This window comes from Arachis ipaensis, chromosome B3 (genome assembly GCF_059453495.1).
Source record: "Arachis ipaensis isolate K30076 ecotype BB chromosome B3, ASM5945349v1, whole genome shotgun sequence".
NCBI lineage: Eukaryota > Viridiplantae > Streptophyta > Magnoliopsida > Fabales > Fabaceae > Arachis > Arachis ipaensis.
This window is the reverse complement of record NC_142438.1, coordinates 79056535-79072189: the sequence shown is the minus strand read 5'-3', so window position 1 is coordinate 79072189 and position 15655 is coordinate 79056535. Positions and strand designations below refer to the sequence as shown.

Sequence of the window (15655 nt, the reverse complement as noted above, 5' to 3'; positions counted from 1 at the left end):
ACTTGCTGAGTCAATATTTTATTCTGAGCCAATATGGCATTCACAGTATCAATTTCAAGAACTTCCTTCTTCTGAGGCGTCCTATTACTCACAGGATTCCTCTCAGAAGTGTACATAAACTGGTTGTTAGCAACCATGTCAATGAGTTCTTGAGCTTCTGCAGGCGTTTTCTTTAGGTGAATGGATCCACCTGCAGAAGTATCCAATGACATCCTAGCTAATTCACACAGACCATCATAGAATATATCCAGGATGGTCCATTCTGAAAGCATGTCAGAAGGAAACTTTTTGGTCAGTTCCTTGTATCTCTCCCAAGCTTCATAGAGGGATTCACCTTCTTTCTGTCTGAAGGTTTGAACATCCACTCTAAGCTTACTCAGCTTTTGAGGAGGAAAGAACTTGGCTAAGAAAGCCTTGACCAGCTTATCTCAAGAGTTCAGGCTATCCTTAGATTGAGAGTCCAACCATATTCTAGCTCTGTCTCTCACAGCAAAAGGGAAAAGCATGAGCCTGTAGACTTCAGGATCTACTCCATTAGTCTTAACAGTATCATATATCTGCAAGAATTCAGTTAAGAACTGAAAAGGATCTTCAGATGGAAGTCCATGAAACTTGCAGTTTTGTTGCATCAGAGAAACTAATTGAGGTTTCAGCTCAAAGTTATTTGCTCCAATGGCAGGGATGGAGATGCTTCTTCCATGTAAATTGGAATTAGGTGCAGTAAAGTCACCAAGCATCCTCCTTGCATTATTATTATTTTCGGCTGCCATCTCCTCTTCCTGTTCGAAAATTCCTTTAAGGTTGTCTCTGGATTGTTGTAATTTAGCTTCTCTTAGTTTCCTCTTCAGAGTCCTTTCAGGTTCAAGGTCTGCTTCAACAAGAATGTTCTTGTCCTTGCTCCTGCTCATATGAAAGAGAAGGGAACAGAAAAATAATAATAGGGATCCTTTTTACCACAGTATAGAGGTTCCCTTGTTGTGAGTAGAAGAAAAGAAGAAAGAGAGTGAAGAAGAGAAGAATTCGAACTCAGAAGAGAAGAAGGGGTTCGAATTTTTGGGTGAGGAGAAGTGTTCGTAGATGAATAAATAAATAGAAGGATATGATAGAGAGAATTTCGAAAATTAAATTTTGAAAAAGAGTTAATGATTTTCGAAAATTAAAGGAGAATTGAAATTAAAATTAAAATTTAAACAATTAAGTAATTAAAAAGAATTTTTGAAAAAGAGGGAGGTATTTTCGAAAATTAGAGAGGGATAGTTGGTTAGGTAGTTTTGAAAGAGATAAGAAACAAACCAAAAGTTAATTAGTTAGTTGAAACAAATTTTGAAAATCAATTTTTAAAAGATAAGAAGATAAGAAGTTAGAAAAGATATTTGAAAAAGATAAGATAAAAAGATATTTTTGAAAAGATATGATTGAAATTAGTTTTGAAAAAGATTTGATTTTTAAAATCATAATTAATGACTTGATTCACAAGAAATCACAAGATATGATTCTAGAACTTAAAGTTTGAATCTTTCTTAACAATTAAGTAACAAACTTGAAATTTTTGAATCAAAACATTAATTGTTGATGATATTTTCGCAAATATGATATAAAATTAAGAAAAATATTTTTGAAAAATATTTTTAAAATTTTTGAAAATAAATAAGAAAAATAAAAAAGATATGATTTTTGAAAAAGATAAAATTTTTAAATTGAAAATTTGATTTGACTCATAAGAAACAACTAAATTTTAAAAAGTTTTGAAAAAGTCAACTCAAATTTTCGAAAATTTATCAGTGAAAAAAGGAAAGATATTTTTTTGATTTTTGAATTTTTAATGATGAAAGAGAAAAACAAAAAAAAATGACTCACAACATGAAAATTATGAATCAAAACACATGATGCATGCAAGAACACTATGAATGTCAAGATGAACATCAAGAACACTTTGAATGTCAAGATGAAAATCAAGAACTTATTTTTGAAAAATTTTCAAGAAAAGAAAACATGCAAGACACCAAACTTAGAAATTTTTAATGCATAGACACTATGAATGCAAGAATGCATATGAAAAACAAGAAAAGACACAAAACACAAAAATATGAAGATCAAACAAGAAGACTGGCCAAGAACAACTTGAAGATCATGAAGAACACTATGAATGCATGAATTTTCGAAAAATGCATAATAAATTTTTAGAAAAAATACAATTGACAACAAACTTAAAAGTTGACTTAAGACTCAAACAAGAAACACAATATTTTTTTGATTTTTATGATTTTATGATTTTTTTGTATTTTTGTATATTTTTTTCGAAAAACATATAGGAAAAAGAAAATAAGAAATTCAAAAATTTTTAATAAGAATTCCAGGAATCCTTCAATGTTCGCCTAAAGCTCCAATCCAAGGGTCAGGCATGGCTTAACAGCCAGCCAAGCTTTAGAGGATACAAATCAGTCATACAATAACAAATTTGATTAGCAACAACTAGCTTGCTCTTGTAACGATGACTTGGAAGCCTAAGTCCAAATGAATTTAGACATGGCTTTACAGCCAGCCAGGCTTCAACATGCTTCATGAAACTCTAGAATTCATTCTTAAAAATTCTGAAATAATTTTCGAAAACAAAGGGAAAATTTTTTGAAAGATTTTTGAAAAAAAAAATTTTCTTTTTGAAAATAAAACAAAAAGAAAATTACCTAATCTGAGCAAAAAGATGAACCGTCAGTTGTCCAAACTCGAACAATCCCCGGCAACGGCGCCAAAAATTTGGTGCACGAAATTGTGATATCTGGTAATGGCTCAAAAAACTTGGTGCTCTAATCTTAATTCATAATTTGTCACAACTTCGATACAACTAAGTGATGCACGGAAAACTTATCTCATAACAAATTTCCTTCTGCAAGTGTACCGAATTTGTCGTCAAGTAAAAACTCACAATAGAGTGAGGTCGAATCCCACAAGGATTGATTGATCAAGCAACTTTAATTAGAGGAATGTTCTAGTTGAGTGAATCAGAAATTTAGTTGAGAATTGCAGAAAATTAAATGGTGGAAAAGTAAATGGCAGAAAGTAAATTGCAAAATCTTAAATGGGAATGGGGGAATTGCTCATAAATGTAAATGACAGAAATTAAAGAGAATGGGTAAGATCAGAAATGGGAGTTCATTGGGCTTAGGAGATGTTGCATTCTCCGGATCAATCTCATTTATATCTCTTCCTCAATCAATGCACTCATTGATCTCCTTGGCAATCTTAAGTGATTGAATTACAATTTCTTGTAATTGAATCTCTCAAATCTTGATCAATAGCCAATTCCTTGGTCAATTGCTCATGAGAAGAGATGAAGTATAGTCACTGATTATACCACATGCATTTACCAAACCAAGTATTGAGAGGATTATAGTCACATATCCATCCAAACCCAATTTGGTCCATCATGAGAAAGCATTTCTAGCTTGATCTCTTCATTCCTCTTCCAAGGTTCAGAAGAGATCCAAGTATGAATAGTTTCTTTTCCAAGATCACTATCCAATTGGATGAAAATCGAAAGTTTTCAAGTAAAATCAAGAGAAAAGATAGAAGAAGAATAATGAAAACTAGTATTGATCCATCAAATTACAACAGAGCTCCCTAACCCAATGAAAGGGGTTTAGTTGTTCATAGCTCTGGAAAAGGAAAACAAAGATGGAGAATACATAATGAAAACTAGAAGTGCAGAGAAAGTAAATACAGGAAGTAGTTCTATGCTATTTTCCAACTCCCGGAACTCCCTAAAATAATTCAAAGCTACTCCTATATATACTACTCTTCTCATCTTCTAGTTGGTTCTTCAAGTCTTGGGCCTTTGGATCTTGAGTTTGAAGCAGTTCTTTTCTTCATTTGGGCTTGGCTTTACTTGCAGAGAGAAAGTGTGAAGTGGGCAGAGACTTTAGCTCAGGGAGTTAGGGGTGTTAACGTTTAGTGAAAATATGAGTTCGAGAACGTTAGTGACAATCAACTTTCTCACTAACGTTCCTAAGTAAAAGCCACGTTAATTTCAACGTTAGTAGCACAAACGTTGCCACTAACGTTGCCTCTAGGTCCTTCGCACACGTTATTGGGGCTTAACTTTCCCAATAACGTTGAAAAGCCCCCATTGCTCCTACGTTAGAGCCCACGTTAACTTAGTTAACGTGGCTCTTTAACGTGGGCTTGCCATCCTTCGAGAACGTTAGTGACACTCAACATTGTCACTAACGTTCCAATGTGCCTCCATGTCTCACGTTAGATCCCACGTTAACTTAGTTAACGTGGCTCTTTAACGTGGCATTGCTTAGCCATCCCTAACGTTAGTGACAATGTTGAGTGTCACTAACGTTGGCTCATCTTTTACTCATCCACGTTAGCTTCCACGTTAACTAAGTTAACGTGGGAGTTAACGTGGCTCATAGTGGCTTGTGTGGCTCCTTCCAACGTTAGTGACAATGTTCAGTGTCACTAACGTTGGCCATCACCTTCTTCTCTCACGTTAGCCTCCACGTTAACTAAGTTAACGTGGAAGTTAACGCGGCTCCTTGGGGTTGTGTGGTTGCTTCCAACGTTAGTGACAATGTTGGGTGTCACTAACGTTGTCGACCACTCTTGCCTCTTCACGTTAGCTTCCACGTTAACCAAGTTAACGTGGGAGTTAACATGGCATTGTGCACTTAGGCAAACGTTAATGACAATGTTGAATGTCACTAACATTTGCTTCCTTTCCCCACTTTAACGTTAGAAGCCACGTTAACTAAGTTAATGTGGACTCTAACGTGGCCACTTGTGAGTATTGGCCAACGTTAGTGATAATGTTAAGTGTCACTAACGTTGGCTCAAATTCCCTTCTTCACATTAGTGTTCACGTTAACTTAGTTAACGTGACTCTTAACGTGGATAATGATGGCTTCGAGAGCGTTATTGGCATCACTTTTCTCATTAACTCTGCAAGTTACCTCCCATTCCTTGCTTCCTTTGGTCCTGAAATCAGGCAATAGAGTACATCAAAGTTCTAGTCCAAGTCATGGGTAATGCAGCATACAATTTGTCACTAAACTCATGCAAAATCCTCATGAAATCATGTAAAATGCACAATGTATGCTTGAATCCAGGTGTAAGTGAATATCTACCCAAAACTAGCTTATTTCCTAAGAAAATGCATGAAACTACCCTAAAAACAGTAAAGAAAAGGTTAGTGAAACTGGCCAAAATGCCCTGGCATCACAACACCAAACTTAAAGCTTGCTTGTCCCTAAGCAAGTACTGGAACAAGAGAATGATGAATGGGATACCAAGAGAAATAAGTCATTCTTGTGGAAGTTATGTCCCTGGTTTTATGGTGGTTTCATGCATAGCAACTTAGGTTCATTCCTGGCTTTCAGACCTTTATCATATCCTAGAATACTCACTATGATTGCATCCCATGAAACTTTTATTTATTGATCCTTTTGCTGTTATTTCAGGGCTTATTGGTGTTCTTCATGCTAAGTGTTCTGTAAGGGGGCAACTCTTTAAGATAAGCTTTCAGCCAACACTCCCGAACCAGTTGGTTCAAGGTGCTAGGTGTTGAGACACCCCTAAGGACTTACTCCCTTAAGTCTCTCCCCCATACATACACACCACAGGCATATAGTTTATTCATTTTCTTTTCTTGATGCCTTGGTGTCCAGCACCTCTTTGGGTTACTAAATGTTCTGTGGTGAGGGTTACTCTTGATAGTGGACTTTCAGCTGATAATCCCGAGTTAGTTAACCCAAGTTACCAAGTGATAAGGCACCCCTAAGAGCTTATTCATCCAAGTAGATCCCTCACACAGGAACACCACAGACACATGCCTCAAGATTTAAAACCATTAGTGCCTAGCCTTATTGCTTAGTCTTTTTCTTTTATTCCTCAACTTTGATTGTTCTTTCCCTTTTTCTTATTAGGATCTTCTTATTTATCTAATCTCATGGGGTGTGTCTCAAGTATAGTATTCATGACAGATAGTTGTCTTCCCACCTTATGGTTGAACCAACTTAGCTAACTTATGATCCCACCAAAATCTCATGAATGCACTTCCATATTATGAACTCCACTCTGGTCTTTTTTTTAAAAAAAAAAAAAAACACACTCATTCTCTTTTTTATTTGGTTTCAAGGGACAAGCATACAATTAAGTAAGGTAAAGATGCAGTGACATAAGGACTAGATATCATAAACCTCTTCAACAAGAACTTAAAAGAAGGAATTTAGAAATGTTTAAACTGAAATGGAAGCAAGTTCTATTTCATACAAGATCTTCCTTATTTAAAACATAGAGAAAGATTGACCAAAGAAGGAACTCCACCACCTTTTATTCTTGTGGATGTCCATGCTCTCCTTCTTGATTGCTTGTGCTCCCACTTCCCTTGCCTTTTCCAAGCAGCTTCTTCCAGAAACCACCATCTTCCATCTTCTTCTTGAGTGTCTCCTTTTGCTGTTTCACTTTCCTCTCTTCTTGTTCTACAAAATCTTTTTGGACCTCATCATATGTAGGGATGGCATAGTGTAGCTGATGCATATTACTGGACATGTAGTTCAACTTGGCTTGAGTGTTGACGTGGAACTCCTCCCGATGTAGTTGTCGTCCTTCATTAAGTACAGTGAACTCATTGAATGCTTTCATCTGGGCTAGTTGTCGCTGATTGAGTTCCTGCAAATGCTTATCTTGACGTTCTTGTCTCTCGGTAACTTGGTGGATGGTTTGAGTGAGCTGGGAGTATTGTTCCTGTTGCTGTTCCATTTGTTGTTTCTTCCACTCTTCTTGTTGGCTCATCCAGTTCAATATTTGCTCTTGTCCTTCCATATGTCTCATCCCCAAATCTTCAATAGCTCTTAGAAGGTGATTCATATTCAGATCAGCTGGGTAAGGATGCTCTCCCTGTTGATATTCTTCCTGATGAGACTCCTCTTGGTGAGTTCATTCCCTTGCTTTTAGTTTCCCTATTTGTAGCCTTCTTTGTTGCTGAGCAGGTGTAGTATAGGCCATACGCTGGGTTGTCATTAGCCTCCCTGGGTTAACCCAGTCTGGATTACTATCCTCAAAGACCACCATGGCCTTTGTGCACAATCGGAGAATGGTGCTGGGGTACCAAAGCCTGGCGCCTGATTCAAGCTTCTCAGCTGAATCTTGAATTCCCTCAGCTATAAGTTCATGCACGTTAATTTCTCCACCTTGTACTAGGCAATGTACCATAGTTGCTCAATTAATATTTACCTCTGAATTATTTACAGCTGGGAGAATAGACCTCCTCACGAGTTCAAACCACCCCTTGGCTTCTGGGCTAAGGTCTCCCCTCTTGATGAACTGGGGACTCCCATCTCCATACCTCTCCCAGTCAGCTGCTATAACACAGATGTCAGTCACTATCTCAGTGATCTTATCATTGTCTTGGATTTTACTTATCCTTGTACGATAGCTAGGCTCATCAAAGTGTGGTGATTTCAGGTGAAGAGTTCTTATTATAGCATTTGGACTGAAGTCTACCTCCTTTCCCCTTACATAGCTTTTGAAGGTTGGGGTTCTGGTTTTGTCTTCTCTGACCACATTTGCGTAGAACTCTTTGATGAAGTTTGCATTGATCTTTCCCTCTGGATTGGTGAGTAATTGCCACCCTCTTTCTTCAATCTTCTCCCAAATCTGTGGGCATTCGTCTTCATTGATTTGGAAGGTTAACTCGGGCAGTATCTTTTTGAGCTTTATCCGCTCAAATTCTCGTTCATGGAAGGTAGTCTTGAATCTCTTCTCGTCGAAGGGAATGTTCTCCGTTGGTTCCTTCTTCTTCTGCCTCTTGGAGCTTGATGATGCCATGAATGAAGTTAAAGCAAAAAGGGTGTAGTGAAGGGAAGAGATGTGGGGTTTAGAGAGTGGGAGGTTGAAGAATTGGTTGCTGGAAAGTGAAGTGCAAGGGGTATGAATTTTGAATGTGGAGATGGTGTGAATTTGATTCACTTATATAGAGAAGTGATGAAGAGATGAAAGGTGTGGATTGATGGGGTTGGTGTATGATGAACGGATGGGGATGTGTATGGAGTAAGCACGAGGATTCTCAACTTTATGATGGAGTTGGTTCGCTTTCCATGTTTGTTCTTCCTCCAATGTTGCATGGCAACCATTCCCAATGCATTCCCCTTGAGGCACGTGTGTAGTGCCCTCTTCATGAATTGGCCGAACCTTTCCCATTAAATTATCCAATCAATCTCTTTCAATGTTCCTTTCCTTTCCCTATAAAGATAAAATAAGAAAAGTAAGAATTATCACAAAAAGAAATCACTTTAAATTCTTACGGCTAAAATAATAAAGAGATGAAAAGATGAGATTGTTTATTCATGAACTCCAACTAACTAACTAACTGTGTATCCTTATATGCATTTTGGTGGCACCATGGGGTGACACCAAACTTAGTTTGGAGCACTGTGATCAAAAGTCTTGTTCAAAGCTCCAAGACTAGCATGCTCTCTGTTGCATTCATGCTTTCTTGGTACGCTTTGAACACCAAACTTGTTCTTCACTATATACTGCAATATAAGGACTTCACCGAGTTTGGGTTGGAATTCATGAATATTGACTTATTCAATAATAAAAGCTAATAAAACATGGGTTGCCTCCCATGAAGCGCTTCTTTAGCGTCATTAGCTTGACGTTTCTCCTTCATCAGGGAGGTTGATAATGCTTCAAGTCCTCCCCTCTTGCTTTGGACTTATATCCATTGGTTGTATCAATGATCTCTACATGCTCCAAGGAAAGAACTCTGTTAATAATGAAGACCTTTGGTAACTGAGATGGTACAGTTGGGAGGTCAGGTGGGATATCTGGGAAGTAGGCTGAGATCACTTTATCTCCTGGAGAGAAATCTTCCGTAGGAATCTTCTTGTTCCTCCACCCCCTTGGTACCTTCTTCTTTGTCTCTTTTGATGCTTCACTGCTCTTGGCGACTTCTTCTTCTAAGTACATTTTGTTGTTGTCTTCACATGCCTCTGGTGGTTTAGGTTCCTCCAGCTTCTCCTTGAGCTGTGACGATTGCTGTTTGCCTTGTTCATCATTCAGTGGGGTTTTCGGATGCGTTGGTGGTGCCTCAGTGCTTGTTTCCTCTGTTAGCATCTCATTATCATCATTTCTTGGTTCTTTATTTTCTTGGTCAGCTTCTTGGGAGAGTTTAAAGACATTGAAGCTGAGTTGTTCATCATGGATCCTCAATATTAGCTCCCCTCGCTCCACATCTATGAGTGCTCTGGCTGTAGCTAGGAATGGTCTTCCCAATATGATTGGGTGAGTGTGACTCTCCTCCATGTCCAAGATGACAAAGTCTGTTGGGAGGTAGTATTTCCCAACCTTTAACAACACATTTTCCACCACCCCTATTGCTTGTTTTTGAGTTTTGTCAGCCAGCCTGATGACCACATCTGTGGGCAATATCTCATTGATCTGTAGTCTCTTCACCAGGGCTAAGGGCATTAAGTTGATGCTTGCTCCCAAATCGCAGAGTGCTCTATCAAACATTGTTTCTCCTATGGCACAGGGGACATGAAAACTCCCTGGATCTTTTCTTTTCATAGGCAACTGTGGTTGAATGAGGGCACTGCACCCCTTGTTCATCACTATAGTCTGGCCTCCCTTGAGTGAGCTTTTCCTAGGAAGCAGCTCCTTCATATACTTGATATATGCAGGCATTTGTTGGATAGTCTTGATGAATGGTATGTTCACATGCAAAGATGCAAACAAGTCAAGAAATCTTGAGTATATTCTCTTCTCCACAGCACCATTGAGCAGTTGGGGAAAAGGTGCATAGAGTCTCAGCAGCTCCTGTTTTGATATTTCTGGTTCTTGGTATTCTTTTTCCTCCTTCTCTGTTGAGGTATCTTCAGGTTGTTCTGACAGCTTGCTTGGCTTGTCCTCAGTCTCCTTATCACTTATAGTGACCATCTTGCAATCTTCCCATCTTACTTTCTTTGTTTCACCTCTCGGATTCTTCTCTGTGTCACTTGGGAATCCATCTGTGGGTTTGGGAATTTGCTCAGAGAGATATCCTACTTGAGATTCCAACCTCTTGATTGTGTCTCCCTGATTCTTGAAACTGGCTCGCACTTCCTCCTTGAACACCTTGTTGTCTTGGATATCCTTGCATATGCCTTCAAGTAGATTTTCAATCCTTGAGATTCTTTCATCAAATGATGATAGGTCAGGTTAAGGAGGGTTGTTCTGGCCTTGATATGAATGTGGAGAGGTGTTGTTATTGGGATGTTGATATGGTCTAGATGTGAAATTGTTTGGATTTGGGCGTTTTTGATCAAGGCTTTGGTCTTGTTGATTTCCCCACCCAAAGTTTGGGTGATTCCTCCATCCAGGGTTGTAATTCTTGGAGTATGGATCATGGTTCTTCCTAGGTGAATTCCCAATGTAGTTGGCTTGCTCCTGACTACCCTCTTCTTCTTCATTCACTCCTTCTTGGGTTGTTGATGAAGTGGAGATTGCTGCTACTTGGTTTCTCTCCATCTTCTTGGTAAGGTCAGCCAGCTGCTAGGTAATGAGCTTGTTTTGGGCCAACAGAGCATCTACATTGTTTAGCTTCATTACTCCTCTTGTGTTCCCTCTTTCGGAAGCATAGAAGTAGTCGTTCTCTGCTACTGTTTCAATGACATCTATAGCCTCCTCAATGGTTTTCTTCTTGTTCAAAGATGCTCCGGATGAATGGTCTACGGCCTTCTTTGACTCATAAGAGAGCCCTTCATAGAAAATATGCAGCTGCACCCATTTGTTGAACATGTCAGGTGGACACCTCCTTGTCAGGTCCTTAAACCTCTCCCATGCCTCATATAGAGTCTCACCATCTTGTTGCCTGAAGGTTTGGACCTCAGCTCTCATCCTATTAATTCTTTGAGGAGGGTAAAATTTTGCTAAGAATTTGTTCACCATGTCTTCCCAAGTTGTCAAGCTTTCCCTTGGGAAAGATTCCAGCCACTTGGCTGCCTTATCCCTGAGTGAGAATGGAAATAAGAGCAGTCTATAGGCGTCAGGGTGAACACCATTAGACTTCACTGTGTTACATATTCTCAGAAAAGTGGTTAAATGTTGATTTAGGTCCTCTTGGACACTTCCTCCGAACGAACAGTTGTTCTGCACAAGGGTGATGAGCTGTGGCTTCAGTTCAAAATTGTTGGCATGGATGGTTGGCTTTTGAATGCTACTTCCACAGTTTCCTGGGTTTGGATTGATGTAAGAGCCTAAAACTCTTCTATCCTCCCCAGCATGATTTGCTCGACCTCTTCCGCCATGGTTGTGAGACTCTTCTTCATGATGGTTTTCCATGTTTTCTTCCATGTTTGCTTCAAAGTATTCCTCAAAGTGTTCCTCCTCTTCTTCAGCACCAACTACATGTTTGTCTCTTGCCTCTCTCCTTAGTCTAAGGAAGGTTCTCTCAGGTTCAGAATCAAAGGAAGTTGAAGCCTCGCTTCTTCTCCCTGTCATACAACCAACAAGTATAAGCAAAGGGAATAGATGCAGAAAGTATATCTGTCAGAATTACTGTTAGTGCGAGTGATGCAATATATCAAACAGTTAGTGGGTTAGTGAGATGAAATGTAAATAACAAAAAAAAAGTAGGGGGAAAGGAAGAAATTAACTAAAACAGGAAGTAAATAACTCAAATAGAAATTTAAATCAAACAAAAATAAAATGATCAATCTAGTTATCCTCCAATCTAATCATTGTTGATGCACAATCAATCCCCGGCAACGGCGTCATAAACTTGATGCACGGAAAACTTGTCTCATAACAAATTTCCTTCGGCAAGTATACCGAATTTGTCGTCAAGTAAAAACTCACAATAGAGTGAGGTCGAATCCCACAAGGATTGATTGATCAAGCAACTTTAATTAGAGGAATATTCTAGTTTAGCGAATCAGAAATTTAGTTGAGAATTGCAGAAAATTAAATGGCGGAAAAGTAAATGGCAGAAAGTAAATTGCAGAATCTTAAATAGGAATGGGGAAATTGCTCATAAATGTAAATGACAGAAATTAAAGAGAATGGGTAAGATCAGAAATGGGAGTTCATTGGGCTTAGAAGATGTTACATTCTCCGGATCAATCTCATTTACATCTCTTCCTCAATCAATGCACTCATTGATCTCCTTGGCAATCTTAAGTGATTGAATTACAATTTCTTGTAATTGAATCTCTCAAATCTTGATCAATAGCCAATTCCTTGGTCAATTGCTCATGAGAAGAGATGAAGTATGGTCACTGATTATACCACATGCATTTCCCAAACTAAGTATTGAGAGGATTATAGTCACATATCCATCCAAACCCAATTTGGTCCAGCATGAGAAAGCATTTCTAGCTTGATCTCTTCATTCCTCTTCCAAGGTTCAGAAGAGATCCAAGTATGAATAGTTTATTTTCCAAGATCACTATCCAATTGGATGAAGATCGAAAGCTTTCAAGTAAAATCAAGAGAAAAGATAGAAGAAGAATAATAAAAACTAGTATTGATCCATCAAATTACAACAGAGCTCCCTAACCCAATGAAAGGGGTTTAGTTGTTCATAGCTCTGGAAAATGAAAACAAAGATGGAGAATACATAATGAAAACTAGAAGTGCAGAGAAAGTAAATACAGGAAGTAGTTCTATGCTATTTTCCAACTCCCGGAACTCCCTAAAATAATTCAAAGCTACTCCTATATATACTACTCTTCTCATCTTCTAGTTGGTTCTTCAAGTCTTGGGCCTTTGGATCTTGATTTTGAAGCAGTTCTTTTCTTCATTTGGGCTTGGCTTTACTTGCAGAGAGAAAGTGTGAAGTGGGCAGAGACTTTAGCTCAGGGCGTTAGGGGTGTTAACGTTTAGTGAAAATATGAGTTCGAGAACGTTAGTGACAATCAACTTTCTCACTAACGTTCCTAAGTAAAAGCCACGTTAACTTCAACGTTAGTAGCACAAACGTTGCCACTAACGTTGCCTCTAGGTCCTTCGCACACGTTATTGGGGCTTAACTTTCCCAATAATGTTGAAAATCCCCCCTTGCTCCTACGTTAGAGCCCACGTTAACTTAGTTAACGTGGCTCTTTAACGTGGGCTTGCCATCCTTCGAGAACGTTAGTGACACTCAACATTGTCACTAACGTTCCAATGTGCCCCCATGTCTCACGTTAGAGCCCACATTAACTTAGTTAATGTGGCTTTTTAACGTGGCATTGCTTAGCCATCCCCAAGGTTAGTGACAATGTTGAGTGTCACTAACATTGGCTCATCTTTTACTCATCCACGTTAGCTTCCACGTTAACTAAGTTAACGTGGCTCATAGTGGCTTGTGTGTCTCCTTCCAATGTTAGTGACAATGTTGAGTGTCACTAACGTTGGCCATCACCTTCTTCTCTCACGTTAGCCTCCACGTTAACTAAGTTAACGTGGAAGTTAACGTGGCTCCTTGGGGTTGTGTGGTTGCTTCCAACGTTAGTGACAATGTTGGGTGTCACTAACGTTGTCGACCACTCTTGCCTCTTCACGTTAGCTTCCATGTTAACCAAGTTAACGTCGGAGTTAACGTGGCATTGTGCACTTAGGCAAACGTTAGTGACAATGTTGAATGTCACTAACGTTTGCTTCCTTTCCCCCTTTTAACGTTAGAGGTCGCGTTAACTAAGTTAACGTGGACTCTAACGTGGCCACTTGTGAGTATTGGCCAACGTTAGTGATAATGTTAAGTGTCACTAACGTTGGCTCAGATTCCCTTCTTCACATTAGAGTTGACGTTAACTTAGTTAACGTGACTCTTAACGTGGGTAATGATGGCTTCGAGAGCGTTATTGGCAGTCACTTTTCTCATTAACTCTGTAAGTTACCTCCCATTCCTTGCTTCCTTTGGTCCTGAAATCAGGCAATAGAGTGCATCAAAGTTATAGTCCAAGTCATGGGTAATGCAGCATACAATTTGTCACTAAACTCATGCAAAATCCTCATGAAATCATGTAAAATGCACAATGTATGCTTGAATCCAGGTGTAAGTGAATATCTACCCAAAACTAGCTTATTTCCTAAGAAAATGCATGAAACTACCTTAGAAACAGTAAAGAATAGGACAGTGAAACTGGCCAAAATGCCCTGGCATCACTAAGCAGCAAGTGCACTGGGTCGTCCAAGTAATAAAACCTTACGTGAGTAAGGGTCTATCCCACGGAGATTGTCGGCTTGAAGCAAGCTATGGTCACCTTGTAAATCTTAGTCAGGCGGATATCAAATGGTTATGGAGTTTTCGAATAATAATAATAAATAAACAGAAAATAAAGGTAGAAATACTTATGTAAATCATTGGTGAGAATTTCAGATAAGCATATAAAGATGCTTTCGTTCCTCTGAACCTCTGCTTTCCTGTTGTCTTCATCCAATCCTTCCTACTCCTTTCCATGGCAAGCTTTATATAGGGCATCACCGTTGTCAATGGCTACATCCGATCCTCTCTATGAAAAAGGTCCAAATGCTCTGTCACGGCACGGCTAATCATCTGGAGCTTCTCTATCATACTGGAATAGGATTCACACTCCTTTTGCGTCTGTCACTACGCCCAGCACTCGCGAGTTTGAAGTTCGTCACAGCCATCCCTTCCCAGATCCTACTCGGAATACCACAGACAAGGTTTAGACTTTTCAGATCTCAGGAATGGCCATCCATGGGTTCTAACTTATACCACGAAGATTCTAATATCTCGGACTCGGTCCCCTGTATTAGATATCTAAGAGATACTCATTCTAGCTTGTTTGCATGTAGAACGGAAGTGTTTGTCAGGCACGCATTCATAAGTGAGAATGATGATGAGCATCACATAATTATCACATTCATCATGTTCTTGGGTGTGAATGTATATCTTAGAAGCAGAATAAGTTGAATTGAATATAAAACAGTAGTACTTTGCATTAAATCATGAGGAACAGCAGAGCTCCACACCTCAATCTATGGAGTGCAGAAACTCTACCGTTGAAAAATACATAAGTGAAAGGTTCAGGCATGGCCGAATGGCCAGCCCCCAAATGTGATCAATAGATCAAAAGATAATCTAAAGATGTCTAATACAATAGTAAAATGTCCTATTTATACTAAACTAGTTACTAGGGTTTACGGAAGTAAGTAAATGATGCATTAATTCACTTCCGGGGCCCACTTGGTGTGTGCTTGGGCTGAGCTTGAAGTTTACACGTGCAGAGGCTTCTTTTGGAGTTGAACGCCAAGTTGTAACGTGTTTTTGGCTTTCAACTCTGGTTTGTGACGTGTTTCTGGCGTTTAACTCCAGACTGCAGCGTAGAACTGGCGTTCAACGCCCTTTTGCGTCGTCTAAACTCGGGCAAAGTATGGACTATTATATATTGCTGGAAAGCCCTGGATGTCTACTTTCCAACGCCGTTGAGAGCGCGCCATTTGGAGTTCTGTAGGAATCCTTCAATGTTGGCCTAAATCTCCAATCCAAGGGTCAGGCATGGCTTAATAGCCAGCCAAGGTTTAGAGGATACAAATCAGTCATACAATAACAAATTTGATTAGCAACAACTAGCTTGCTCTTGTAACGATGACTTGGAAGCCTCAGTCCAAATGAATTTAGACATGGCTTTACAGCCAGCCAGGCTTCAACATGCTTCATGAAACT

At 39.1% G+C, this 15655-nt stretch overlaps 2 non-coding genes across 2 annotated transcripts; both read left to right on the top strand.

Moving 5' to 3' along the window:
- The first annotated feature begins 266 nt into the window (after positions 1 to 266).
- LOC148571255 (small nucleolar RNA R71) lies at positions 267 to 374 on the top strand. Its single transcript, XR_015907773.1, has one exon. It is a non-coding gene; the product is annotated as a small nucleolar RNA R71 (small nucleolar RNA).
- A 10403-nt stretch (positions 375 to 10777) lies between these two features.
- LOC148571254 (small nucleolar RNA R71) lies at positions 10778 to 10884 on the top strand. The gene has a single exon (XR_015908722.1). It is a non-coding gene; the product is annotated as a small nucleolar RNA R71 (small nucleolar RNA).
- Positions 10885 to 15655: the final 4771 nt, after the last annotated feature.